At 46.9% G+C, this 26,049-nt stretch overlaps 1 protein-coding gene across 4 annotated transcripts in view; it reads right to left on the reverse strand.

Annotated features, from left to right (window-relative positions):
• Window positions 1–26,049, reverse strand: part of PERM1 (PPARGC1 and ESRR induced regulator, muscle 1) — a 71,998-nt gene that overhangs the window by 10,880 nt on the left and 35,069 nt on the right. Inside the window, exon 1 of one of the 4 annotated variants that reach the window (XM_083453933.1) lies at window positions 1,357–1,524. The exons of the other annotated variants lie outside the window; for them this stretch is intronic. The gene's annotated coding sequence lies outside the window, so the exon portion shown is untranslated. Of the gene's footprint in view, window positions 1–1,356; window positions 1,525–26,049 lie in introns of those variants that run through there. 4 annotated transcript variants of the gene reach the window in all.

Genomic DNA, 26,049 nt, shown 5'->3' on the forward strand with positions numbered 1-26,049 from the left:
TGATATCTAAAAAAAATATGGCAACCCTGGTATTGCCTCCAGTGACTTGCATCAGCCCTCCAGAGTCTGACATGGAGCCTCTCCCAGTCCTCCTTAGAGATGCTAGGGATTGAACCTGGGACTTTCTGCATGCAAAGCACGTGCTCTGCCATTGATCTTCGGCCCTTTCCCCCAAATCCACCACTTCTGTGTGGCCTGTGCCTTATCTCTTAATCCTCATTCCCAGCTGCAAATAAACCTTCTTGTTCTCCCAGGGGTTTGCCTTCAAATGTAAGCTCCTCGCAAACTGGGAATGCACCCTCCCCTCGTGATCAGGGATTGCTTTTATCTCTCAAGTGACAATGACGGCATAGAATTCATAACAATAATGATGATGCAAAGAGAGGGTGACATGTTATAAACGTGCTGCCTATATAGAAACCAATTGCTGCCTTTCTGTCCTAATGTTCTGTAACATAGTAGTGTGACCAAGAAACACTACCTATTGGCTATGCAAAATGGAGGGGCTATGCACACTCAGCTCTCAATGACTAGGAATCGGGAAACCCTAGTCTAGGCAGGCTGCAAGTTAACTTCCTCTAGAAATAAACCCAAGTTTACCCCATTGATTTTCTTATATGTAAGTGAATGGCTGCAATTCCTAACTATGTAGCAAGCCAAGTGTTGTGTTTTGGGGGCACAGGTAAGGTGGACTGAAACCTGTTCCTTGCCCGAATGCAGTGTGCATGTGACTTGACTTGAGTTTTCTGGTTCTGTGCTCAAAGCCTGAGAGATGCATTGAATATACAAACTTAATAACGTAAGAGCCCTGCTGGGTCAGACCAATGGCCCATCAAGCCCAATAGCCTACTTTCACAATATCCACCCAGATGCCTGTGAGAACCCTGCAAGCAAGACCCAAATCCTAGCCCATTCTCCCCTCCTGTGTTTCCAGCAACTGGGGTCCCGTCAACAGAAAAGACTTCCCACCGCAAACGTCACACACACACCACTGCCAATCATGTGGACCGGCAACTTGCTAATAAACAGTGGTGATCAACAAGTATGACCTTGAAGGCCATCTCCTTCTGTCTTGTGAGTTCTCCGGGCCACCCGATAGGGCAGCAACACCAGCAGCTATATGAGCACATTCCCTCTTCTGTGGCCTCTCCACTCTGGTGGTATAAGGCTCCTCTGCTAATATCATCAGCTGCATTGTCTCCTCTAGAGGACAGCCTGACCTTTAGGGTTTCGAGGTCATCTATGCAATATCACAGCCTCTTGTACAAAAGGATGCAAAGCGGAAAGTGGCTGTTCTAGAGGGGAGCAGATACACAAAAACAATACGGGGGGGGGGGGTGACACTGCAGCTCCTACCTTGCAGACAGCCTATGCCAAGGATGGGGCCATGCCAGGAGCAGCACAGCAAAGTTCTCCCGGCGTGACATGGTGCTGTGCCCAGTACCCTGGGCACTGAGTGCAGAGGCTGTTTGTCTTCAGAGAGGCAATTCTCTCAGGCCGAAAATAAGACCCTCCCTCCCAAACGTGTCACATGAAATTCTATAAATGCAAAGGGCTGGTCCAGAAATAGAAGGCAGGCAGCCCTTCCCACAGATGCGCCAAAGAAGCCACTCTGACTCACCCTGTTTACCAGGGGCAGAACCTGTTTTCTGGTACCTGGCAACTCATTGCTCCTTTTTTAGCCAGGGTGTTGGGGAGATTTGGGGCAGGTATGAGAGAACCTTTGGCCCTCCAGATGTTGCTGAGTTACAGCTCCCAGCACCTCAAATCTCCATGGATAATGGCTAAGGGTGTTGGGAACTGTGGTTCAATAACTGCTGGATTTCCACAGTCCCCCATTTCTGGTCTGTCCAGGAAATATTGAATGTGTTTGAGAGGAGCTATTCAAATGCAAGTAGGTCCACTTTGGTATCAAACCAAGGATGGGGAACTTTGATACCAGCACCTCCAGGTGTTGTGGAAGGAGTATTACACAGTTCTCCCCTTCCCTATTTGGTCTTCACAGGGAGGTTCAGCTGGTACCTTCCTTATGCACCTTTAGGCGCCAGTCAAAAATGTTCTTTTTCAACCAGGTCTTTGGCCTGTATCGGGAAGTTTTTAATGTTTGCTGTGTTTTTATTATGTTAGAAGCCAGCCACAGTGGCGGGGGCAATGCAGTCAGATGGGTTTGGTATAGATACCGGTAGATAGATGATAGATAGATAGATAGATGATGGATAGATAGATAGATAGATAGATAGATAGATAGATAGATATAGATAGATAGATAGATAGATAGATAGATGATAGATAGATAAGGCACATTAACATCCTATACTCTTTAAAATGTGTCTGAGGGAGGGCAAGGGGGGGTAATGATTTAATTTTGTTATTGTTTTTATTATGTATTTTGTGTTTTTATCATGTATTTTTATGCTGTGAACCACCCTGAGTCCTATGTATGAAGGGTGGTATGCAAATTAATTAATTAATTAATTACTCTGTGAGTTAGGTTAGGCTGAGACCTGGCCCAAGGTGACCCAGTGAGCATCATGGCTGAGTGGCAGTGTGAGCTCTGATCTCCCTGATCCTTGAGTGGCAATCTAACTACGCTAAATGACTAAAATGCCTATTCAGAAATCAACCCTTTCCCCTTTCTGGGTACCTCCAGATGGGTGTCTTATTGTGGGTATGTTCTTGACACCACAAAAGTGCATCCATGGTGGATTTATCCTGCTTTAGTTTGTTCTGCAATGCAACACACATTATTGCTGTCCAAAGGGGCCATGGCACAACAAAAGCAGGACAAAAATTGAACAGCTGTGGTATTAAAAAGTTATGGGATTTCTGAAGGAAGTTACAGAAAATGCACTGTCTGGAAAGGAAGCAGCGTGACGGGCCCGAGACTTTTGCATGTGTACACAGCATTGAAAGCAGGATTGCATGTGACTATCCTGACAGCATCAAGAGCATAAATAATCCTGAATGCACAATATAAAGGACGTCTGGCAGGGGTCCTAAGAAGAGCTTGCTGAGTAAAGGATGAAGTGGGTTTTCTTATCCCCTTATTTTAAACAGGATGTAAACATGCCCCAGTGACTCTCGCCCACTAACCGCCTTCCTCCCCCCCCCCAACCATAGTTATGGTAAAGTTCCTTTTTGTTAAGAGATTAACTGGAGAAACCCACACGCTGCCGCAGACACCAGACATGTGTTGCTGCCAGCCAGACTCAAAAGCTGAAAGCAGGAAATGCTATTAATAGTGTTACAGTAAAAACCAAAATGCTGCACATCACACAAGATCTCAACGCACTCCATAGCTTCCAAAAAACATATACCGGGGATAGAACTTTTGTCCTCCCCAGGGAAAAAAAAGGGGGGATGGATGCTCATAGTGTGACAATTTTTTCTACTTTGATCTATGGTAAGCAAGTGTTATAGATCGTTCTCAGTAGTGGCTGCTGCCCATTGGGACTTGTGGGGCAGAATGCAAGGAGTCCAAACAGTAGCTAGAGTCAGTCTATGACAGGCAAAACCAACTAATTCTAGTTTCACCCTCATCCTTTTCCTTGCTGAATTCTACGAGGGCAACACCATGCGTTCACCAACACTTACTTTTGTAAGTGTGATTTCTAGGCACAAGTCTGGGCTTTCCAGGTCTGTGTCTGAGCATTGTTATTGCCCCCCCCCCCATGTTTTTCCTGGGGAAACCCATGTTTTACCACTGAATTGGAGCAAACAGCAATCCACTGAAAAACCGATTGCTGCTTGCTCCAATTCAAGGGTAAAATGTGGGACAAAGAAGAAGAAGAAACCGCTTGGACTTAGGCCTGGAAAGCCCAGACTTGTGTGTAGAAACACAGTGCAAAAGGAAGTGTAGATGGACCCTGAGACGAAGGTGGAGGAAGCTGCCAGGCATGGCCACCCCGTCAACTAGATGTAAGCAAGAAGGCACCAAGGTGGGTGTGGCCAAGGTTGGTGGGGAAGCCTGCTATTTGCCCTAATGGGGAAACTTCCAATACCCTCAACCATTGGCCATTATTTCCTCAAAATCTGGGAAAGTAAAAACAGTGCTGCAGGACCATGGCTGAAGATTGCCATCTGCTGGCCACGCTATTGAAAAGCAGGTTTCATTGCAACATATTTCTGTTCTTGAATGGGTATTGAAGCCTTTGGGATTTTCTTCAGCATCTAAAGACTTATGGTAGCCCAAGCTATTTTGCTACCAGTCTAGACAAGCATGAATCCCTCCCCCATACTATTTTTGTTGGTGGGTGCAATGTGTATGGGGGAGGGACCTCCACACTTCTAATTTCAGCCTTCTTTCCTGCCATACATGAACGGAGTGAATCCATTCACTCTGAATCCATTCACTTGCATAATGGTGCATTATGCAGCAACCTTGCTGAAGCCAAGCGGGTTTGGGTCTGGTCAGTGCCTGGGCAGGAGAGCATTTGGAAGCTCTTCAACCCCCTATACTGACTTCCTTCTACTATTAGACTAAGACCTGAGAGACCAGAGTTCAAATCCCCACTCAGCCTAACATATTTCACAGGATTGTTGAGGGGATTAAATGAGAAAGAGAAAACAGGATGCTAGGCTAGACAGCCCTTTGTTACCCCTCCTAGTGGTGCAGCAATGGAAAAAACTGCTAGCATATTTGCAAAGCTAAGCAGGGTCCAATATGGTTTCAAATTGGATGGGAGACCGCATGTCGAGATTTCTGCATAGCTGGGCTTTGATGACGCTCGGGATCCCTTCCGACTCTATGATTCAGGTAAGAGTTCAGGTAAGGCATTACCATTCCCACCCAATCTGAAAAGAACTGTTTTCTGCTTTGGCCACTAGGTGTCACTCAAGGACAGAGAGATGGATGACGGCCCAGGATGGCCAATTTTAAGTTATGTGTTTGCATGGAGGTGCAGATACTACCCCAGGGGACAGAAAAATGCCACCCTCTTCCAAACAGCTAGATCCTAGTGGGAACAGTGCTGCACATGAGGAACATGTAAGCTCCACAAAATATAAAGCTGCCTGCTCAACCAGCACTGCCCACTCTTTGGGCAGAAGTTCTGCAACATTTCAGACCAGGAGTTCATTTTCAGGCCTACCCCCGAGATCTTTTTAACCAAGGACTGAACACGGGGCTTTTGGCATGCAAAGCACAACAGTGGCAGAGGACATGCAGAAAGTCCCAGCTTGAGTCACTGCTAGCATCTCCCAGGTAGGCCTAGAGAGAGAGAGAGATCTGGAAAGCTGCTGCTAGTCATTGTTGGCAGTACTGAGTTACATGGACCAAAAGTCTGATTCAGTATAAGGCAGTTTCCTATGTTTCTTAGGAGTACTTATCACTTGGTGTTAGAGCACCTGCTCTGCATGCAGAAAGTCCCAGGTTCAATCCCAGGCAGCAACTGCAAGTAGGGCTGGGAATGTCGCCTGTCTGAAACCCAAGAGAGCAGCGGCTGCGGCTGCTGTCAATGGTACAGAGCTACTACTAATGGTCCAATTCCATATTAGGTGGCTCCCTATGCTCCAGGGGCCCTTGGCAATGGCGAACTTTGGTCCCAGCTCTCACGCAGCTCATCTCTCCAATGCCTCCAGGGAACCACATGAATCCTTGCAGCCGCATGCTTTTCGAAGGCAGGGGTGAGAACCTGTGTGGCCTTCCAGATGTGGTTAGGCCTCCAGCTCCCACCAGCCCCATCCAGCATCGCCAAGGTGACTAGGGAAGATGGGAGTTAGAGACTAGGAACATCTGGAGGTTCTCCCCCCTGCTTCAGAAGTCTTTGGCTGGCCGTGACTCACATCCTAGTGCAGAGAGAAGGCCAGGCCGCCTTTTCTTCCCCTTCCTAACACAGCTGATTAATTCCTCTGTAGGTCGAAACGCTCCCCTCGCTGGCTGGCTGCAACCCCCACTGGAGCCAGAATCTGTTTCACATCTGCGGGATTCAATTAGTCTTCTTGCAGCGCTCCCTTCTCTTCTTTCCAGTGCACCCCCACCCTTCCTTACTCTCGCCAAGGCCTAACGGGCAGGACTGGAAGATGGAAGCTGTTATTCCAGACTCACGGCGGCGGGGCTAGCTCCACACTGATCTCTCCTGACCTGGCCCACCTACTGTCTTGGGCTTCAAAGTGCAACCCAGGGAGGGAAAAGTCAGATTGCAATCATCACGCGGCATGTGCCCAGTAGCCCCCGAGCTGCAGCCCCCAGATTCCTCGCAAGAGCAGCGGTGAAGATTTCCTGGGGTGGCGACAGCTGCTTCCTTCCGAAATTCAATCTGACTTGAATTAAACTAGCAGTTGAGAAAGAGAGATTTGGGGTAGTGCTGGGGAGAGACTGATTTAACCCTGGAAATGCTGGGGATCTCTGCCCCCCCCCCAAGAACAAGCAAAGAAAGCAAATGATTTTAACACAAAACTGGGACCTACAACAAAATGCTGCAGTCTGAAGCATTGCTCTTTGATGTCCTCATTCACAACACTCCATTATGTTCTTGCTCTCATCCAGGTTTACACATGTGTACACACGTGAATGTGAGAAGAAGAAGAAGAAGAAGAAGAAGAAGAAGAAGAAGAAGAAGAAATTTATACCCCGCCCATCTGGCTGGGTTTCCCCAGCCACTCTGGGTGGCTTCCAACAAAACATTAAAATACAATAATTCATCAGATATTAAAAGCTTCCCTAAACAGGGTTGCCTTCAGATGTCTTCTAAAAGTTGGATAGTTGTTAATTTCTTTGACATCTGATGGGAGGGTGTTCCACAGGGCAGGCGCCATTACCGAGAAGGCCCTCTGCCTGGTTCCCTGTAACTTTGCTTCTCGCAGGGAGGGAACTGCCAGAAGGCCCTCAGAGCTGGACTTCAGGGTCTGGGCAGAACAATGGGGGTGGAGATGCTCTTTCAGGTATATAGGACCGAGGCTGTTTAAGGCTTTAAAGGTCAGCACCAACACTTTGAATTGTGCTTGGAAACGTACTGGGAGCTAATGTAGGTCTTTCAAGACCGGTGTTGTTGTTGTTGTTGTTGTTGTTGTTGTTTTATATTTATATTTATACCCCACCCATCTGGCTGGGTTTCCCCAGCTACTCTGGACGGCTTCCAACAAAACATTAAAATATAATAATTCATTAGCTATTAAAAGCTTCCCTAAACAGGGTTGCCTTCAGATGTCTTCTAAAAGTCAGATAGTTGTTTATTTCCTTGACATCTGAAGGAAGAACGTTCCATAGGGAGGGTGCCACTACCGAGAAGGCCCTTTGCGCACACGCACACACAGCATCAGCCAGCATTTCATGATCCCTAAGCATGCCCAAAGTTCTATCTGCCCTCACAGTAACACATGAAGCTGCTTTATAGTGAATTATTTAGACCATTGGTCAATCTAGTTCTACATTGTCTACACACTGACTTGTAGCAGCTCTACAAAGTTTCAGGTTGGAGTCTCTCCCCATCCTATCTGCAGATGCCAAGGATTGAACCTGGGACCTTCACCACACAAAGCAGTTGCTCTACCACCAAGCCATGGCCCTTCCCTTAAGACATAAGAACAGAGGAAACTGATTTTTACTGAATCAGACCACTTGGTCTGCCTAGCTCAGCACTGCCTACACTGACTGGCAGTGGCAATGTGCCCAAATTTAATCAGAGCAGCAAGATTTGAGAAAGGGTGTGATTTAATCTGGGTGCCTTCCCCCCAATTTTACACCACATCCTGGAGCAACTATGAGCCACAAAGTGGGGAAAAATCCAGGTATAATGCATATAGTGTATATGGTTTGTGTCCTCCCCCTCCCCTCCCCCGGGGCCAAACTGCAAGATTCCAGGGAATGACACAGGGATGGAGTCAGGTTTAACCATCTCTTCTGCCTGTGGGTCTGCTCTGAAACATGAAGAAGAAGAAGAAGAAGAAGAAGAAGAAGAAGAAGAAGAAGAAGAGGAGGAGGAGGAGGAGGAGTTTGGATTTGATATCCCGCCTTTCACTCCCCTTCAGGAGTCTCAAAGCGGCTAACATTCTCCTTTCCCTTCCTCCCCCACAACAAACACTCTGTGAGGTGAGTGGGACTGGGAGACTTCAGAGAAGTGTGACTGGCCCCAGGTCACCCAGCAGCTGCATGTGGAGGAGCGGAGATGCGAACCTGGTTCCCCAGATTAAAAGACTACCGCTCTTAACCACTACACCACACTGGCTCTATCCCCCATCCTGGGGAACACCCTCCCATCAGATGTCAAACAGATAAACGACTATATGGCTTTTAGAAGACATCTAAAGGCAGCCCTGTATAGGGAAGTTGTTAATGTTTGATGTTTTATTGTGGTTTTTTTATTTTGCTGGAAGCCGCCCACAGCAGCTGGGGCAACACAGTCAGAAGGGCGGCATATAAATAATAACATTATTATTATTATTTCAGTCATAATCTCCAGCATGAGTTGAGGCTTGACTCTTGAGATGGAGATACAGCGGCTGCTACACTTGTTTTTCTGCTTGTGTAGTATGGACATATCCCAGCGCTGGTTTCTAGGGGAATGTTAAGATGACAGAGAGGTTGGGCCAGGGACGGGCAATACCTTTTTTAGCCCGAGGGCCAGATTCCTTTCTGGATTACATTCCGAGGGCCATATGCCAACATTGGGTGGGGCCAGAGGCAAAAGTGAACAGAGCAATGGATTTAAATTTGACATTTCGTCGAGCTGGCTTGCTTCACACACACACACACACACACACACACACACACGTCTCCCTCCTTCTTCCAGGCAAACAAGAAGCATAATCAGAGTTGCAGGACACATCCCAGCTGGGTGTGAAGCAGAGTTTTGTGGGCCAGGTAGAGGTTCCTTGAGGGCCTCACTGAGGCCTTAGGTTGTCCACCACTCCTGGGTTAGATGGCAGACCATTAATTCCACCAGTTTATTCCACCATACAGCCCACTTGAACAATTGCTTGCCCAAAGTTTCCTGAGTCCACCTTGCACATGCCCTGCTCTCTCATGCCTTCCCTAACACTGTCTTTGAACAATGAGACCCAGAAGCTCTTCTATGCCTTCCTTTTGCAAAAGGGTGTGTATTGGGGCACCTGGTTGGACTAAGAGCGGCGAGACCTGCAAGGTCTAGTTCCCCATTCAGCTATGAAGCTTACTGGGTGACCTTCAGCCAGTCACTGTCTCTCAGCCTAGCCTGCCTTACAGGGCTGCTGTGGGGATTAGCTGGAAGAAAGAGAGAACCGTGTGCATCACCTTGGAGGAAAGGTGGGATATAAATGCAATAAATAAATAAGTTATACAGAGATCCATGAATTAACCCAGCAGTGGGGAAGCTTGAGGTAATTCCCTAGCCAGTTGCTTGAGGTCAAAGGTCTGGTGATAGGTTACAGTAGAGTCCAAGAGATTGGGGTCCCCAGAGATACCTCTCTCTTTTCATCCCACCCCCTTCAGCCCTTTGCTTTAGAACATCTCTGCATTGGTTTTGTACTCTTCTCTCCCCAACCCCATGATGGCATTTTAACAAGGTCTGGTGCTGAATTGGCTAAAAGAAAATTAAATGGAAGAATCACATTAAAGAGGGTGAAAAAGCCCGCCACGATAATTAAAGGTCGTCCAGGCCATTCCAGAGACTACCCAATTACTGTGGCAAGAATGTCACTAATGTGAGATAATGATGTCATATGGCCACTAATGAGATGGGTTAACCAACTCCTGCCCCCCAAACCTTCATTCCATGATGACACGCCCGCCCCCACTGCTGCCCCACACCAGCCTCCTCAGCCCCATTTGTCTCACATCCCCACACCCCTGCGCAAAAGAATGTGGCTTCTTTCCTCAGCTGGTGAGCTGGAGGCAAAATGGCAGCCAGCCTCCCCTATTAGCCTCCTCTAATGATGCTCCTCCTGGGGGTGAGTGGGGGCGAGGAGAATGGAGACAGAAGAGTTCAGAGTCCTCTTTGATGAATTTGAGTTGGGGTGGGGGGAGAGAGATATTTCGTCGAGCCCCGCATTCACTTCCCACTCCATGAATTGCTCCTTCAAGTGATGTCAACAAGACATTGTTCTGCCATGACCCTGGTCTCGTTCTCTCTCCCCCCCCCCCCCGATTCTTTCCCCCTCCCGCTTGGCCTAAGTTGCAAGCCCCCATTAGTGCTTCTTAATTGAACATAATCTTTGGCTTTTTAAGGGGGAGAAAACCCACAAAATGTCCCCCACTCAGATCCCAAATCTCTCACCCTCCAGTTCTGCTTAGGCAGAATAGAATTGTCTTCTATCTCGTGTGGCTTTGTTAGGGACAAGTTGGAAGCACCTAGATTTCTCGGGAAGTAGGAGAAAATAGGTTATATTCAAAGTTAGTCCTACCCATTTGAAATGAATAGATACGACTGTCCATTAAATGAGCAGATCCATTGAAACGAATAGATACGTCCATTAATTTCAGTGGGTCTACTCTGGGTAGTTAATTTATTTTATCCCACCCTTTTCTCCAAGGAGATTCTCCTCCAACTCATTTAATCCCCACAACAACCCTGTGAAGTAGACTAGGCTGAGAAGCTGTGACTGGCCCAAGGTCATTGTTAGTAAAGCCATGTGGTGATTTGAAACCTGGTCTCCCAAGCCCGAGTCTGGTGCTCTAACCACTGCACCACACTGGCCCTCACCATAAGTAGTGGTGAAAACTTATGAGTAGAACTTAAGTCATATTTGCACCATGCACTAGTGTGCCATTTTAAACAGCCTTGGCTTCACCCAAAGAAGCCTGAGAGCTGTAGTTTGCTAAGGATATTGAGAGTTGCACTTATAGAGCAACAATTAACAGAATTCCCTGTGAAGAGGAATTGACCATTAAACCACTCTGGGAATGGTAGCTCTGGGAGGGGAAAATAAGGGGTATCCGTACAACTCTCAGCTTCCCTTAGAACCATAGAATTGTAGAGTTGGAAGGGTCCCTGACGGTCATCTAGTACAACCCCTGGCAATGCAGGAATCTCAACTAAATCAATCATGATGGACGGCCATCCAGTCTCTACAGCTCCCATAATTATTTGGGGGAAGCCATGCCTGTTTGTTTAAAAGTGGTGTCAAGCTGTTTTAAACACATGGTGTGAATATGGCCTAACCTATGCCCATTAACTTCAGTGGGTCTACTCTGAATTTGGTTGGATGCAACCCAAGGTCTCTTTTTCACCATCTGAGGAAGAAATGCTCCTTTGCCCTCCCAGTGAGGCTGGTTTCCATTTTAAGAGGGAATATTGTCTTCAGATTAAACCAGGGGGAGCTGGCTCTTTAAAAAGAAAAGAAAAACAAAACAAAACCCCAACAACCCACAAATCCAACCTCAGTTTTGTGTGCTAAAACCTCTGACTAAAAGCAGCCATGCAGGGGTCTTGGGTCAATATTGTTTTTTGGAGGAAAGGGGGGGGCAGATGGGGGGGTCACATTTGAACATTCATTTCTATGCGCCCTCTGCTGAGCTGTTTGCCTCAGCCTTTGAAGGCCATTGGCTCTATTAGTGTAAACGCCTCTTTGTCTTACAGCTCAGGAAAATAGCAGGAGGGACAGGGGACGAAACCACTGCTGTAACTGAGATTAAAGTAAACTCACAAATGGAAAAAAGCCATGGGGTCCTTTTAGTGCTTCAAAATTTGAAGGGGGTTTGAGGGGGGAAAGGAAAAGGTAGAGGGGGGGGGTAGAAAGTAAGGTAAAGCAAGCCTATGTTTAAATTAAAAACTTGAAGAAAAGAAGTGTTCCTGTCAAGGAGTTCGAAATTAGTGAATTGGGGTTGTAGCCAACTAAATTCTACTCAGCACTGACCCATAGAAATTAATAGGCCTAAATTCATTTTTCTTCATACTTCAAATGTATTAATATGGCAACCAAATACAGGCTATAGCAAATGGAAACATAAATTGAATATAATAATCATACCTAACGATAAAAAGTTGGCCTATACAATCAATAATACCTAGATTTTTAATTAAAAAGGATTTTAAATCTCAAAGGAGGCCATGTGGCCTTGTCTAAGCTGAGGAGCCTTCATGACAAATTTAACTGCATTAAATATTACATACCTGTCTGAACTGGACAACAGAGATGTAATATTCTTCATATCACTGACAGTAGCAACCATTGCTAAAGATTTATCTAAAATACCGTATTTTTCGCTCTATTGGACGCACCGGACCATAGACGCACCGGACCATAGGAGGGGGAGAACAGGGAAAAAATATTTTTTCCTTGTTCTCCCCCTGTTAAACAAGGTGCGTTCAAGGTGCATTCACCCGAGCCTATGGAGCTGTTCCGTCTCGCTGTTCTGCCCTCCGTCTCGCTAGCAAGGGACAGCCTTGCTAGCCTCTGCAGGAGAGCGGGGTGAACGCACCCCGCTTTCCTGGAGAGGCTTTGCACGCAGCCGCCCCAAGCCAGAACAGCGAGACGGAGCCCTCTGTCTCGCTGTTCTGGCTTGGGGACAGCCTTGCTAGCCTCTGCAGGAGAGCGGGGTGAACGCACCCCGCTTTCCTGGAGAGGCTTTGCACGCAGCCGCCCCAAGCCAGAACAGCGAGACGGAGCCCTCTGTCTCGCTGTTCTGGCTTGGGGACAGCCTTGCTAGCCTCTGCAGGAGAGCGGGGTGAACGCACCCCGCTTTCCTGGAGAGGCTTTGCACGCAGCCGCCCCAAGCCAGAACAGCGAGACGGAGCCCTCTGTCTCGCTGTTCTGGCTTGGGGACAGCCTTGCTAGCCTCTGCAGGAGAGCGGGGTGAACGCACCCCGCTTTCCTGGAGAGGCTTTGCACGCAGCCGCCCCAAGCCAGAACAGCGAGACGGAGCCCTCTGTCTCGCTGTTCTGGCTTGGGGACAGCCTCGCTAGCCTCTGCAGGAGAGCGGGGTGAACGCACCCCGCTTTCCTGGAGAGGCTTTGCACGCAGCCGCCCCAAGCCAGAACAGCGAGACGGAGCCCTCTGTCTCGCTGTTCTGGCTTGGGGACAGCCTCGCTAGCCTCTGCAGGAGAGCGGGGTGAACGCACCCCGCTTTCCTGGAGAGGCTTTGCACGCAGCCGCCCCAAGCCAGAACAGCGAGACGGAGCCCTCTGTCTCGCTGTTCTGGCTTGGGGACAGCCTTGCTAGCCTCTGCAGGAGAGCGGGGTGAACGCACCCCGCTTTCCTGGAGAGGCTTTGCACGCAGCCGCCCCAAGCCAGAACAGCGAGAGGGAGCCCTCTGTCTCGCTGTTCTGGCTTGGGGACAGCCTTGCTAGCCTCTGCAGGAGAGCGGGGTGAACGCACCCCGCTTTCCTGGAGAGGCTTTGCACGCAGCCGCCCCAAGCCAGAACAGCGAGACGGAGCCCTCTGTCTCGCTGTTCTGGCTTGGGGACAGCCTCGCTAGCCTCTGCAGGAGAGCGGGGTGAACGCACCCCGCTTTCCTGGAGAGGCTTTGCACGCAGCCGTCCCCAAGCTAGAACAGCAAGACGGAGCCCTCCGCAGCGCTCCGTCTCCCTGTTCTGCCTTTCAGCTTAGCGGCGCAGCCGGCATTCGCTCTATAGGACGCACACACATTTCCCCTTAATTTTTGGAGGGGAAAAAGTGCGTCCTATAGAGCGAAAAATACGGTACTTCATACCATTTGCAGTACTTCATACCATTTGCAGTAGCATATAGTGCATGCAGAAGAACCTGGGACCTCAGTTGGTCACTGTTATGCATTTCATTGGGTCTAGGCTGAATAAGACCAACATTAGATGTAACCCATAATCTAAACTTCCCAAACCAATTTGCAGACCAGGATGAAATTATCCTTTGGATTTCTCATTGCTACAGATTTTGTGAGGTAGCTCTAACATCGCAGTCCTTACTGCGCCTGCTCAGATGTAAGTCCTACTGAATTCAGCAAAGGTTATGCCCAGATAAGAGGGGTTAGGATTGCAGCCTCAAAAGTGTTTTGTGTTGTGGTTTCTTTAAAAAAAAAAAAAGATTTAAAAATAAAATAAAATAAAATACATGTAATAAATTGAGAGAAAAAAGGCATTTAGAGATTAATTTCTATGTTTGTATTTAAATATGCATTTAAATGAGAATTTTAATGCAGATTATTTTTTTTAATTTCTTATTTTTGCATATCAATTTGGGGAAAGGACAGAAAGGGCATATGAATGAACACATTCAAATCCCCAACTTACCAAAGGTTTGAGACCCATCAGCTACCCTTACCTGGTTTAGCCGCTCAGTCAAAGCTATTCCTGGGATGTGGCCACTGTCACATGCTGACAGCTTCTAGGAGCCACAGGTTGAGAGCTGAGTGCAGGATGGGGACAAAAGGTCCACAAACTACCCCAGAAAGAGCACACATGTCCTCCACCAGAGGTTCTACCCTTACTCTAACACCCCATACCCCCCTGTGTTTTATATATATATATTATATATTATATATATAAAGATCCTCATGACAATTCACCAGCATTTCTTGGATTTATCCTTATAAACACATTTTAATATGCAGTTTGACTAATGTATGCCTTTCTGCAAAGCAGTTTCTCATGATATAATGCATTTTTGTATGTATGTTTATTTTCACTAATATATTCACACTCCCATCCTCCAATATTTGCAACTCCCATCCTCCAATATTTGCAATTTTTGTACATACTGGTCGGTCGGAGAACTGCACCACAAAGTTCAGACAAGTGCGAATTTTGAAGGATAGCTGTGTTTCGGTTCAAATATTGTCTCACAAAGTGCAGATTTCATAGATTTGGCTTTAAATGCGTACTGAATAAAATTTCTCCTCCATCCCTAGTCATGACTGGAATGGCCCATCTCGACACTTGCCAGTGATGATTTGGCCCACTGTGTCTAAGGAACCCGGATGCCTCTTGTTCCTAGACCTGCCATGAAACACAGCCATAAATCCCAGAGAGTGCTGTTCTTCCCACACTTTAGTAACCTGTATAAATAAACAGCAAATCTGTCTGTCACCCTTCTGAGTTATGTTGGAGAGATTAGAGACTGCAAGTGTGAAAAGTTAATTGCTTAGCACTTCAGTTAATCATCCTGAAAAGAGCTTCTGGGCTGCAGATGAGGGAGCTGCCTCGTTAATTTCCAAGGCTACTGTTCACTGGTGCCCACCAAGTTTATGGAAACCCCACCACCAGCCACACCCTGGACCTTTCGAAGGGGTTGTTTCTCGCAGCACAGTTAATTGTTAACTAACCTTAAGGCAACATATGCAGCCTCATAAGCGCTGCTTGCCAGGGACAGCCTTGATTTCATTGTACAAAAATATGCCCATTGAAGGAGATTTTCTTTCTTACATTTTTTTTAATCCACATCTGTCCTTCTGGATACTCAGAATTGTGTGCAAATGTGGTCCGTCCCCCCGACATGTAATCCTCATAACCACAACCCTGCAAAGTAGTTAAAGTTGAAAACTTCTGTGTGGCCCAAGGTCATGCAAGCAAACATGCTCCTCCCTTAATATTTTATCCTCACAACAACCCTGAAAAGTAGTTTAGGTGAAAAGTTTAAGAGAGCAGGCCAAGATCACTTAATGAAGGTTCATGGTTAAGCAGGGATTTGAACGTGGGTCTCTCTCATTGGCTTAAGTTCTGTGCATTCTGTGCACAATACCGTTTAGGGAGATTTGTGATAAATGCCTTATTGACAATTTTGCAAGTTGTTCCAGTTTCTTTATGCATTCCTTTGGAAGTTAAGATATCTAAAGGGAGTCTGTGCGTTCAGCAGAATGAAGCAGGATAATTCGGAGGTGGTAGAATGAACGGCATTTTATAAGAATGTAAGAGCCCTGCTGGATCAAATATAAGCCCCATATAGTCTTGTTCTCATGGTGGCTAAACAGTTGCCCAGTTGGAAGTCCATAAGCAGGACCTGACTGCAACAGTACAGTGGTATCTCGGGTTCCATATGCTTCAGGTTACATACGCTTCAGGTTACAGACTCCGCTAACCCAGAAATAGTACAGTGGTACCTCGGGTTAAGTACTTAATTCGTTCCGGAGGTCCGTTCTTAACCTGAAACTGTCCTTAACCTGAAGCACCATGTTAGCTAATGGGGCTTCCTGCTGCTGCTGCGCCGCCAGAGCACGATTTCTGTTCTCATCCTAAAGCAAAGTTCTGAACCCGAGGTATTATTTCTGGGTTAGCGGAGTCTGTAACCTGAAGTGTATGTAACCTGAACCGTATGTAACCCGAGATACCACTGTACCTCGGGTTAAGAACTTTGCTTCAGGATGAGAACAGAAATCGTGCTCCGGCGGCGCAGCAGCAACAGGAGGCCCCATTAGCTGAAGTGGTGCTTCAGGTTAAGAACAGTTTCAGGTTAAGAATGGACCTCCGGAACGAATTAAGTACTTAACCCGAGGTACCACTGTACTCTCCTCACATAAGATTCCCAGGAACTGGTATTGGACAGCATCCTGCCTCCAATACTGGAGTAAAACATAGTAGTTACTGACAGCCTTATCCATGACTTTATCTAACCCCCTTTTAAAGCCATCCAAGGAGAATATGATGAATAAGAAGTTGGATCGGGTCAAAAAGTCCACCTAGTCTAGCATCCTCTTCTCACAGCGGCCAATTAGATCACTATGGAAAGCTTGCAAACAGGACTCAAGTCCAACACAATATCTCCCCACTTGTGATTTTTTTTTTAACTGGGGATGCAAATTTTGTTTCCTTGCATCTGTAACAATGCCACCTCAGTAGTCTCAGTGGAAAGCTTTCAGAGTGACAATGGAGGTTCCTCAGGGTTGGTATCTGGGCAGAAACACGGACTTAAGAGTCTCTGTGTGTGTCGGATGAAACCAGGTCATTGCGGTGGTGGCTCATTGCTATCAAATGTGATGAGCTCATGGGTGATTCTGTGTTCTCTGGATTTCCCCTAGGCAGATGTAGCTATTTGCCAGTCTTAATAAAGATCCTTCAGATGATTGTTCTGCATAGCTCTGTGGCATCTGTGGGTGGCATTGCAAGTAATACCCAAGCGCAACAGCAACTCTCCCTACTAATGATTCTTGGGAACTAGCATTCAGAGGAATGCTGCCTCAGATGGTGGAGGTAGAACCTAACCATCATAGAATCATAGAATCACAGAATCCTAGAGTTGGAAGAGACCACAAGGGCCATCGAGTCCAACCCCCTGCCAAGCAGGAAACACCATCAGAGCACTCCTGACATATGGTTGTCAAGCCTCTGCTTAAAGACCTCCAAAGAAGGAGACTCCACCACACTCCTTATCATGGGTAATAGTCATTGATAGCCTTATCCTCCATGAATGTGCCTGAAACTCTTTTAAAGCCATCTACTTTAGGCTGACGCTGACAAACTCATTCAAGGGCTACAAGTGAAACCAGTTCAAATTAAGGCCTGACAGTGTCCTACGAGGATTTAATGTCACTGGCTAAGTCTAAGAAACACTGAATGGGGACCAGGAGAGAGCAACTATCTTCTTGGGAGAGGCTTGACCTAAGTAAGTCAATGATACATGCATAGGGGAGAAGGTAGGCAGGTGTCAAGAGGTCTAGAGAACCGGTTGTGTGGAAATACAGACTCTGGCAAGTGTGTTGAGGCCACTGGGGAGCTGTCGAGTTCCCATGATATTTTTCTGCCTGAGGCAAAGGACAAGATGGCAGCGTCTCCCCGCATTCCATGTACAGAATGTGAACAGTTCAGTCTTAGGCCACATCCATATGATACATTTATCACCACTTTAAACAGCCATTGCTTCCCCCAAAGAATCATGGCTCAAAAAAGCTCAAAAACTTTGGTGGAACCCCTAAAAAAAAAGCAAGCTCAACAACTGTGGCTGCCCCACCTACCCACCCAGAAATCCTGGTTACGCCCATAGCTAAGAGTGGTTAGGAGATCTCAATACCTGTCACACATCTACAATTTGCAGAGTTCTCTGGGGAAAGGGATTGATTGAGCAGTGAGACGGTCTAGGAATCTTGGAGGTTCCTTTCTCTGCCTGCTTTAACCAGATGCAAACACACCCAGCGAGCTGAGCTGCATCCCATCACCTTCACCAGGACCCAGCTGCTAAGCTAAACAGGTCAAGCATCACAGTGAGAGAACGCATTGCTACTCCTAGAGAAATCTTTCTCCATAGTAGTGGGAATGGCAGCCTTTTTTGGTGCCAAGGTGTGAACGTATTAAACCCCCAGCTTTGGAACAAATACAATAGCAGCTTCCCCTTTCCTTCCCACTATTCTTTGGCAGAAGGGCCAAACAGAAAAGAGTTTAGAAAGAGACTGTGCAAAACTTCCTCCCCCCCCCCTTTTTTTTACAAGGAAACTGCTTTTGGGGCAGTTCAGTCCTGTGTAACTAATGCACACATTTTTGCCATTTATCATTTCATGATGTGAAGCAACAATGTACTCCCCAGTTCAGGAACACGTTGCTGAATATGTTAAATATACTCTGAGCTTGAACAGAGAGGCACAGGTGAGTGGATTACTCCACCCTGTAGTCACAGGCTACTGGAAGCCACAAGGCAGCTGCTGTAATTGCAGGATGATTAGGAAAGGCCTCTTAGTCCATGGCAAGAACGGCACCGGGATCTGCGATAACGCCCCAGCTTGCTGGCAGCTGCTTGCCTGTCCCACACACGGCAACACCAATTAACAACACAATTAGTTACGCCTTCCTGCAATGGTGATGATCCAGGAGGAGAGCCTGCTCCTTGGGTGGAACCTTTAGTGGGGAGAGAGGGAGACAGTGTGCCCTGTGCACCCTCCTGAACCCCCTTGGAAATATGCCACTGGCTGTGACTGATGAGTGGTGATGCTAGGAGATGTTGCACCCATTGAGCTTCTGTCTGCCCTTCAGCTGTTAAAGGCACAGCAGCGCAACAGTAACTCTCCCCTTCTGCAGTTTTCAGTAACTGGCTTTCAGAGGCATAGTGCCTCTGACAGTGGAGGCAGATCATAGCTGTCAGGATTACTCACCACATCATCCATAAGTTTGCCTAATCCTCATTTAAAGCCATATTCTTAACCATATTGTCAAATACAGAAGTTAAAGTGAATCCAACACACATTTAAAGCACAAACCTTTATTCAAATAATCTTGGGAAAGGTAGTTTCTCCCTACAATTCCCAATGTACCCTTAACAAACTACAGTTCCCAGCATTCTTGGGGAGGGAGCGTCATGTGTTTTAAACCTGTGTTGGGATGCACTTTAAAGGTATGGGGTGGATCTACTCTTATACCACTTGAACAGTCAGGCCTCTCACCCCAAAAAAAGAATCCTGGGAACTGTAGTTTGTGAGGGGGTGGGGGTCTTCTAACAACTCTCAAGACCCTTACCAGACTGTACTTCCCAGAATTCTTTTGAGGGAAGCCATGTGTTTTAAACAGGTGTTAGATGTGATTTAAATGTATGGTGTGGATCTGCAAGCAGTAAAGACCGTGGAAGAGGCTGCTGAGCTGGAGTGGGCACGAAGGAGTTAAGCCTGCCTGTCTCCGCCAACTTGGAAGTTCTTTTCCCACACTTCTGAGTACCAGGTTGAGCAAGACCTTGTCAGACGGGTGGCTGATAAACCGCATACCATAAAATTTGTCAAAGGCCTCCGCATACTTGACTTCTGAAGCTAAACCTCGCCCTGCCCGTGTGGTGGTGTGCGTCTGCCTGCCTGCCTGCCGTCTTCCTCTCTCACACCCACAAGCACACACACTCCTGTGTAATTCATTAACCCGAGTGCTTGGGTTGTGCCCCAGGACAGACATAACCTATGGCTCTGAGTCAAGGAGGGTGGAGAATTCCCACACTGTGCCTCGTCTCTCTCTCTCCCAGTCGGGGAAGCGGGCGCTGGGCGGACGCAGCACATTCCATCTCCACATATATATACCAGGCCCAGGGGCGGTTGGTGCAGATCGTTCTCCCTACCCCACCCCACTTCCAAACACATTCCCATAAGAGGCAGTGATAGCCGCCAACTTGGATGGCTTTGGAGGTGGTTTAGACAAAGTCCTGGAGGAGAAAGCTATTCATGGCTGCTAGCCACGATGGCCATGCTCCACCTCCACGGTGAAAGGCTGTATGCCTCTGAATACCAGTTGCTGGGAATCATACATGTTGCACCCAGATTCCCCTTGCTGTTGGCTTCCAGTAATGGTCATCTGGTTGGCCACTGTGAGAACAGGATGTTGAACTAGCCACCTGGCCACCTGGCCTGATCAAGCAGAGCTCTTCTTGCATTCTTGTTCATCATACTCCCCTTGAGGCAGGATGCCCTTGAATACCAGTTTCTGGGAATCACAAATGGAGAGGGTTGCTGCGGCAGTGCTTAGGTCCTGCTTTGGGGATTCCCTTAATGGGAATCCGGTTGGCCACTGTGTCAACAGGATTCTAGACTACATGAGCCACTGACCTGATCAAGCAGTCAGCCTCTTCTTATAAGCCAGACTCTTATGTTCAGTTCTAGGAATTAGTTCACATGGCCTGAGTAACATGTTCTGAAGGATGGGTTGTGGGAGTATTTGGTATTTGGCAATGGATAAAGGCTACAACTATGCTTAGATTGTGTACAAAATGTACAACTTGCAACAGGATTAATCTTCTTGCGAACCTCAGCTTCCTTCGTTTTCTCTCTTACAAAAAACACCCACCAAGTTTCTTGTCCTTAACATTTGACAGAAGCCAAAGGGGTGATTGAATAAGATTTGCTGAAATCAGAAGCCAGGGCTTCTGCTCTGAGAGGCCAGGGCTTCTGCTCTGCAGGCTTCTTAAATAGGTGGGGGAGGTGGAAGAGAAGCGCTTTGGAGCTTAATCTATGATAGCAGAAGGCCCCGATCCCTGGCATTTCCCATTGAAAAGGACGAGATGTTGGCAGGTGCTGGGAAGGACCCTGGAGAGTTACTGCCGTCAATCAGAGTAGACAGAGCTGGACCAGATGGCGGACAAATAGTCTGACCTGGAATAAGGCAACTCCCTGTGTCTGCCCCATGTTTAGGCCTGTGGGATGCAATAGGTATAATTAGCATCAGGAACCTTGAGTGGCTTTTGGCAGCCAGACAAGCTCCCGATGCCACAGGAGTAGCGCGTGTGAGTGCTGCCCCAGCAGCCTGCCGCACAACAGCCAAAAAACACGCCCAGACTCTCCAACTTTGCAAGCTGCTTACTGTAAATAAAACTATCAGTTTTTCCAACCTGAAGTGGGGCACTTAAGCTTTAAGCGTGGGACAAAAACAGTCTGTCCAGCCCTATGAGTTTACACAACAAAAAGCAAACAGCAGGGGGTGGGGAGGATACACACACACACACACACACACACGTGCAATGGAGAGTGTTTTTTTTAAAAAAAGAAGAAAATAAATTAGCTTCCCTCCCCAGGAAATGTCTTTCACAATGACTCATAATATTCCCAGCCTGCAAATTTATATTTGAGAAAAGCATTTTGACAAAGAAGACTGTGTTTTCTCCAAAAGGAATTGTTAGCAGGTTTCATGAGCTTGTCTGGCATTTGCCCCAATTCTTCTTTCAGGGCCTCACCTTTCGCTGCTCCTGCATTGTCATGGGGGATGCGATGAACACTTTAGGCTTTTTGTTCAAGCTAACAGCTAGAGATTATCCCTTAGTCCTGGTGGCGGCTGCAGATGCTTGCTTCAGTGGGAGCACTGGTGGCTGGAGGCTACTGGCTGTTGAACACATTTCCACCGGCTCAGGTAGAAACTGAGCAGAACTGGAGTGCAGCGGTCTAACACATTGAAATGAGGCTGCCAAAGGAGAAGATCTCTAATTTTTAGGAGGGTTACTAGTAATGCATGGTGTTTGCTTTTGAGGGGCAGCCATCCATCTGGGGCAGAGGAGGGTGATCCACCACTATGGGAAATGGGGCACTGTCCCGCCAAACTCAGCCAACCTGCACCTGCCTGTCTTCTGTCTTACATCTAGCCCAGGAGGTGGGCCTGGCTACCAGCTTCCTCCTCCTCCATCTCAGTGTTGCCCCCTGTAGAATTTCGCAGGGAGCAAGAGGATGGGGACAAAACTAGTACTAGTTGGCTCTGCTTGTCATTGGCTCTGGCTCTGCCTACTGTTTGGGCTCCCTGCTTTCTGTCCCACCAGTCCTAATGGAGGCTTACCTGCACTCCTCTACTCAACCTATATATTTGTGACCAGATACTGAAAGGGGGGGGGTGAGGGAAGTGTAAGTGAGTCCCCAGTACCAGCTCTTCATCACATTCACGCCATAAATTTAAAGCAGATTTAAAGCACATGACTTCACTCAAAGAGTCCTAGGAATTGTCACTTGTTAAGGATGCTGAGAATTATAGCTGTGGGAGTGGCAACTTAATGGACAGTGTGAATGGAATGGAATGGAATGGAAGTGATCCTCCTGATGGCATTGTTTCCAAGCCTCCCCCCCCAAAAACCCCTGAAAACAACTCTGGAAATCCAATTGGTGCTTTGGTAACATCTTCATCCTACATCTAAAGAACGTTTAACATGCACAAGCTTCCCTCAAAGGATCCTGGGAGTTTGTTAAGGGTGTTGGAAATTATAGCACTGTGAGGGATAAGCTACAGCTACCCAAATTCTTTGAGAGGGCAGCTATGTGCTTTAAATGTATGGTGTGGTTATGGCCCCATAGGGCAGGAGCCAATAAACCATATATTAGTTTTGAAACCATATGGGGCTATAAAGCCATTCCCGAGGGGCATCTAGAAGCATTCTGAATATCACTAGAGCTTATCTGTACAGCAAACGCTCCAGTCAGAATGCTGCTAAATGATCCTGTTCCTTTAGAAGCTGGGTAATAGCACCAAGAGCAAAGATAAAGGGTTATATCCAGTGCTAGTTCTATTCAGAGTAAACTCAGTGAACATGACTAAGGGTCATCAATTTCAGTGGGTCTACTCTGTGTTAAACCACAGAGCCTAGGGTTTGCCGATCAGAAGGTCGGTGGTTCGAATCCCCGTGTCGGGGTGAGCGCCTGTTGCTGGTCCCTGCTCCTGCCAACCTAGCAGTTCGAAAATACATCAAAGTGCAAGTAGATAAATAGGTACCGCTCCGGCGGGAAGGTAAACAGCATTTCCGTGTGCTGCTCTGGTTCACCAGAAGCGGCTTGGTCATGCTGGCCACATGACTTGGAAGCGGTACACCGGCAATAAAGCAAGATGAGCGCTGCAACCCCAGAGTCGTCCGCAACTGGACCTAATGGTCAGGGGTCCCTTTACCTTTACCTCTGAGTGGAATTAATCAGGCTGTAACCCATAGTCTGCCAATAATTTGGACCACTAGCATGTGGTCTCTGGTACATTGCCCACCCACCCCCAGTGCTTCTTGCCTTCTAGTGAGCAGGGGGATGATCTGAATCGGCTGCCAGTTAAAGGCAGACCAGCCTAGATTTGCCCTTTCCAAAGCAGGATGCAAACCAAAACACAGCCCTCCTTGAAAATTCACACTGGAATCACACAAAATTATCTGGATTCTACAATGCAATTCTCCAGTCAAGCAATGAGTACAGAAATGCACAAGCTAGCGTGAAGTGTGCACATAAACTGCACGTGTTAGTGAAAATAACATAACAAAATGCATTATAACAGGGAAGACTGCTTTGCAAATAAAGAGTGTCGATTAGAGGAAGCTGCTTATACAAAAATGGGTGGGTGACCTTGGGCCAGTCACACTTCTTTGAAGTCTCTCAGCCCCACTCACCTCACAGAGTGTTTGTTGTAGGGGAGGAAGGGAAAGGAGAATGTTAGCCGCTTTGAGACTCCTTAAAGGGAGTGAAAGGCAGGATATCAAATCCAAACTCTTCTTCTTATACAAAAATGTGCATATTAAAATAAATTTGCACTAAAACACTGATGAATTTTCATGATGGCTTCTTTTTTCCCCTTAAAATGCAAACTGATGTGGAAATAGGGAGAATGGAATTAAGACTGGAAAAACAAGAAACAGAGAGGAGCCAGAATGGACAGTTTTGCCCATCCCTGAAGTTACTCAGGTTCAAAACCTCCTTGGGAGGCAACTGACACATGTCCCAGGCTGCACTAATGCCACCACTTTTATCCCGTAATTTTTCATACTACTTTTAGGATGACCCTTTTCTTTCTTTTTAAATTGCATTCTTCTCTCTCTGCAGATGTCTGTGTGAACTAGCTTCATGGTTATTATTACATGGTATTGGTAGGAGTGGCTCTTCCACCCTTCGGAGCTGGTTCTGTGCACTTTCTCTTCCACTGTCCGCACCGCTCACCTGCAAATTTAACCTTTCTGACTTGGAAGTGAATTTGTGGGAATGAAGTTTTGTCCTTTGATTTATTCCCCATAACTGGACAGTAGTCATAATTTTGTTTCGGTACTAATCTTATTTGAGTGCAATGTGCACAGCTGTGCTTACTCTGAAAGTCTTTACAGTGGAACCTTGGCTTTCGAGCGTCTTGGAAGCTGAACCGTCTTCCAGAATGGATTGTGTTCGAAAACCAAGGTTCCACTGTACTTTTACCAGCAGGTGTAGTGCAGGGGCAAAGCTGAGTTGTGTTTGCGATTGAGGAAGGAAAGTGTGCCCTCAGAAGCAGTTGGGGAGGGGGCCTTGTTCCCACTGAGGTTCAGCCTTGGTATCTGTATTCAGTCTATATTCAGCACATTATTTTTCAGATATTCAAAGCATTAGAACTGAGCCCTGGAAGAAATGATAACAGAATCCCTGAGTGTGGGTGGAGTGCTTTCTCTGCATCATGCAGTAACTATAGCAGAAAGCATGTCAGTAGAGCAACTTGTGAATCTCAACTATTTTGACTTACAAAAGGCAGGTAAACCCGTAAGGATTGCATGTAGAAAGTTAGGGATGTCGTGTTCAGTGGGAAGATAGGGCCTTGGTCAGAATGCAATGTACCATTTTTTAAAGCAAACACAGCTGTCTTTAACTGGGCTTTCCAGGGTCTTGGTGACCCAGCTATCATTAATGAACTTTTGGCTAAACTGTCTAAAAGTGGGGGGGGGGGGATGAAAGAACCCCCTGGCTGTGCCAGATCAAGGTCCATCTAACCCTGGATCCTGACTGCAATGGCAGCAAACCAAATGCAGCTGCAAATCTCACTGGCACAAAAGCATGGACTTGGTGATCCCCTTCTTTTTTTGTCCCTATTGAAAGAACATCAGAAGAGATAACAGGCCCATCTAGTCCAGCATCCTGTTTGCACAGTGGTTAGTCAGATGTCCCAATATGCTAACAGCCCATCTGTGATTCCTGGCAACTGGTATTCAGAGGAATACTACCTCCAACAGTGGAGGGAGAAGCCTGCTGTGGGACGGCACACAAACTAAGCTTTGGAGCAATCTAGAGCAATATGAGTCCTTCAGATCTGGATACCTAGAAGGGGGAGAGGAGAGAAAGGACTTCTAAGATAGAAAATGGAATTGTGAGATTTGGAGTTTTACAAGGCCCTGAAGAACCCCTATATCCCTTATTGCCAAAGGCTCTTCTTCAACTTTGTACACATTCCTTCATTTCTTTTGCTTAGCCTGCATTGAACATAAGAAGATCCTGCTGGACCATCTAGCCCAGCATCCTGTTCTCACAATGGGCAACCAGGTGCCTTTGAGAAACCTGCAAGCTGGACCTGAGCACAAGAGCCCACTCCTTTCCTGTGGTCTCCAGCAATTGGTATTCAGAAGAATTATTGCCCCCGGTCGTGGAGGCACAGTGTCAACACCAGGGACAGGAACCATTGATAGCCTTGTCTTCCATTAGTTTGCCCGGTCCTCTTTTAAAGCCACCCAAGCTGGTGGCCATCATTCCCTCTTGTGAGAGCAGGTTCCATAATTTAACTATGTGCTGCATGAATAAGCACTTTATTTTATCTGTCCTGAATCTTCTAGCACTCAGCTTCACTGGATGTCCATGAGTTCTAGTATTACGAGAGAGGTAGAAAAACTTCGCTATCCACTTTCTCCATGCCATGAATAATTTTATAAACTTTCAGCTTGTTGCCTCTTCCTTGTTTTTTCTCTAAAGTAAAAAGCCCCAAATGCTGGACCTTTTCCCATAGGGAAGCAGCTCCACCCTCTTGATCATTTGGCTTCTGAAGTAAGCTTTCTCAGACTGAAACAATTGTCTGTTTTGTTTTGTTTTTAAGTAAATTTCTG

This window comes from Podarcis tiliguerta, assembly GCF_965153285.1.
Source record: "Podarcis tiliguerta genome assembly, chromosome: 8".
NCBI classification, from domain to species: Eukaryota; Metazoa; Chordata; class Lepidosauria; order Squamata; family Lacertidae; genus Podarcis; species Podarcis tiliguerta.